Source organism: Octopus bimaculoides, chromosome 29 (assembly GCF_001194135.2).
Source record: "Octopus bimaculoides isolate UCB-OBI-ISO-001 chromosome 29, ASM119413v2, whole genome shotgun sequence".
Lineage (NCBI taxonomy): Eukaryota > Metazoa > Mollusca > Cephalopoda > Octopoda > Octopodidae > Octopus > Octopus bimaculoides.
Window position 1 is genome coordinate 10,109,904 of NC_069009.1, and position 3,052 is coordinate 10,112,955.

Sequence of the window (3,052 nt, forward strand, 5' to 3'; positions counted from 1 at the left end):
ATATATATATATATATATATACATATAAATGTGTATATATATATATATATGTATATACATATGTATCTATATATATATATGTATTTTTATGCGTATATATATATATATATGTATATGTATATGTATATGTGCGCGCGTTTATGTGTATGGGGGATATTTGTATGTATTACGCTCTTTTATAAACCTCTTAATATAGATATATCGGCTTGAGGATGAAAGAAACAGTAAATAGATACAACGTCAAACTTACATGGTTAGATACATTATGGTATGTGTAAGTGTTTGTGAGGTATACAAGTATATTTATGATTGTGTATATGTTTCGTTATGCATTCTTTATTTGTTGTCTTGTATTTTAGAAAAAGGTAAAGGGAGATGTTGTCAGAGAAAATTGGGAGTAAAATACAAAAACTGTCATTTACAAAACGGGAATTTCATGAAGTATACAAGTGAAAACATTTATTTGTCCTTGAGTCTGTATGTATATATGTATATTTATGTATATTCCTGTCACCTTTCCTCATCTTTATTTTGATCTTTGCATGTTCCTTTCTCTACCTTTCAAATTCACTTTTACCTTCATACACAACGTTTTTTTTTATTTTTCTCGGCAATGCGCTAATTCTTCCCAGTTGTCAATTGGAACATGTATCGTATTCAATCCTGACTTCATACAATCTTCGCAACTCATCTTTGGTTTCTGGGACGGACACTTACCAGTCACCATTTCTCCGTATAGAATTTTTAAAGCATTCTGTTGTCTGTCATTCTTACTACGTATCCCCTCCATCTCAATCCGTACTGCATTAGCAATGATTCAATACCGAAGCATTTCCCTTTTTCGAACACCTCATCGTTACTCACAAACATTTTCCAGCTGATCCTCAAAATCCTTCTGAGACATTGCTGATGAATACCTCCCATAGGTTTTAATTGCTTACGATACACAGTCCAGGTTTGGCAAGCTTACAATAAGGAGGTTAAGATACATGTATTTTATACCTTAGTTTTTGGTGATATGGAATTACCATGTGTAGACCATAGACCATGTGTGGCCATTTTTGAAACCAGTATTTATATCTACATTACGTTTCCATCAATTCCAACGCCATTCACATTTCACAGTTTCCCAAAATTCATCCTAGATGGTAAGTTTCTTGTAACAAGATCGTACCCAGTGCATGCAAAAATATTCTCTACGTGATTCAGACCCGCTTTTGAGTTGTCCAGAACGCGATATTCAATGAGATTTTTACGAACTATTTTCAGAATGATTTTGTGTGTCCAGGAGAGCTACTTCGTCGAAAAATTTACTTTGTTCCTGTTTTCAAGGAATTGCCCTGTTCTCGCTGGGAAATAATCGTATTCTATCGCCAATATTCTAGATATAGATGATTAAAGTCTCTCTGTTGGTCTCTCGGCTGTGATCGTCTTGTGGTTTCGACCTCACGTTGTGGCCGTCTAAAGCAGGTCCGAATCCTATTTACCGCAGCTCGGATAATATATTTTTGATACATTTTTTTCTCTTTTCATTGATTTTCTTAATATGCTGCAGTTTGATATCACAGAGACATCTATTTAAGGTATTTATATTACGTTTATGTATAATTTTAGGTTTCAAAGTTTTTCTAGTCGCGAGCTGATTCTGCTTTTGCATTGTGGGGCGGAATATTGCCTTGTTGAAAAATTACTTTGTTTTTGATTTCTCCAGGAAATTGTTTCTTCACGCTGGGAAGTAATCGTATCTCTAACAATGTTAAGTATTCCAATGCAGTAATTGACTGTTTACGCCCTGTAAACACACTAATGGCTGCAGAGGAATATACCTCCCATGCTGGGATTCCACCTTGTCTAAAATTCATAGCTGTTGAAATAGACTCAGAGAGGAATCTTTTATCGGTTTTGTGAAGGCAACGTTTTGTGGTACCATTACAATGTTCAAATCTTGATTCGTCCACTGCAGAGGACCTCCTGAAACCATTCTGAATGCGTAGTGACAATTCATGATCAAGATTCGCTGAAGTGTGCTCCCTAAGTAAACAAACTTAGAAATGACAGCAAGTTTTCTTCCATACACGAAGATACCAGGTTCAATGTATGGCATTACGGATACTGGCTGCAATATGACAACAGTTTTGGTTAGAGTTATGGTAAAGCCTAATGCTTCACAAGCCATTAATATTGCATTCATAAGATTTTGCGTATTCTCCTCAGTATGAATGACAATAACACAATCATATGAATTTGAAAGGACGAGAATGGAGCATGTAAAAATCAAACGTAAGATGTGAAAAAGTGGCAGGAGTAATGTTCTAACAAGCATTAATGAACGTGATGATTTTAGATGTGATGAATGTGGAACAATTTGCCTGAGTAAGGCTCGGATATAGAGGCATATGAAATCACGCATTGCACAACCGCACATTGTTTATAGATGGACAAATGGTTTCGAATGCATAATCTATTATAAAGAATGCAGATAAAAAATTAGCTTGAAAAGACATAGTAAAGTTCATGGAGCTGTAAACTAAACAATCACCAAGTTTTCTTGCACTAATTGTCAAAAAGTATGCAAGTCATTCGCAGACCGCAAAAAGCCATATTCGTGTAGCCCATCGATTATATTCTAGGACATAAAAAAATCGAGCATTGGCTCTACTCGAACTCGAGTTGGCAACCAACATTATATTTATGTATATACATGTATGCACGCACGCACACACATACATGTGTATGTATGTTATCAATCAGTTCCATTTCTGTATTTCTTGTCCATAGAGAAAGAGCCGGACTCTAACATAGATTCAAGGCTCCTTCATTGGAACTTTTATCAACATCATCTAGGTATTTGTGCATATGTGTGTGTGTGCAGTATTTGGTGTTAGTGTATGCGCAGATTTGTATGTTTGTTATATGGATGCGTTTTTATGTCTAGATGTATGCATATGTATTTATGTGCTAAATTTTTGGAAAGTTTTACATATCTTTACAGTTCCATTGATGGCTTGAATCTGTAGGCTTCTAATCAGCCTTTTTCTTTCAGGTTTTGAGA

At 35.1% G+C, this 3,052-nt stretch overlaps 1 protein-coding gene across 1 annotated transcript in view; it reads right to left on the reverse strand.

The window, feature by feature from the left end:
* LOC128251221 (decorin-like) overlaps positions 1-3,052 on the reverse strand; it is an 81,220-nt gene that overhangs the window by 1,434 nt on the left and 76,734 nt on the right. The gene's annotated exons all lie outside the window — the stretch shown is intronic.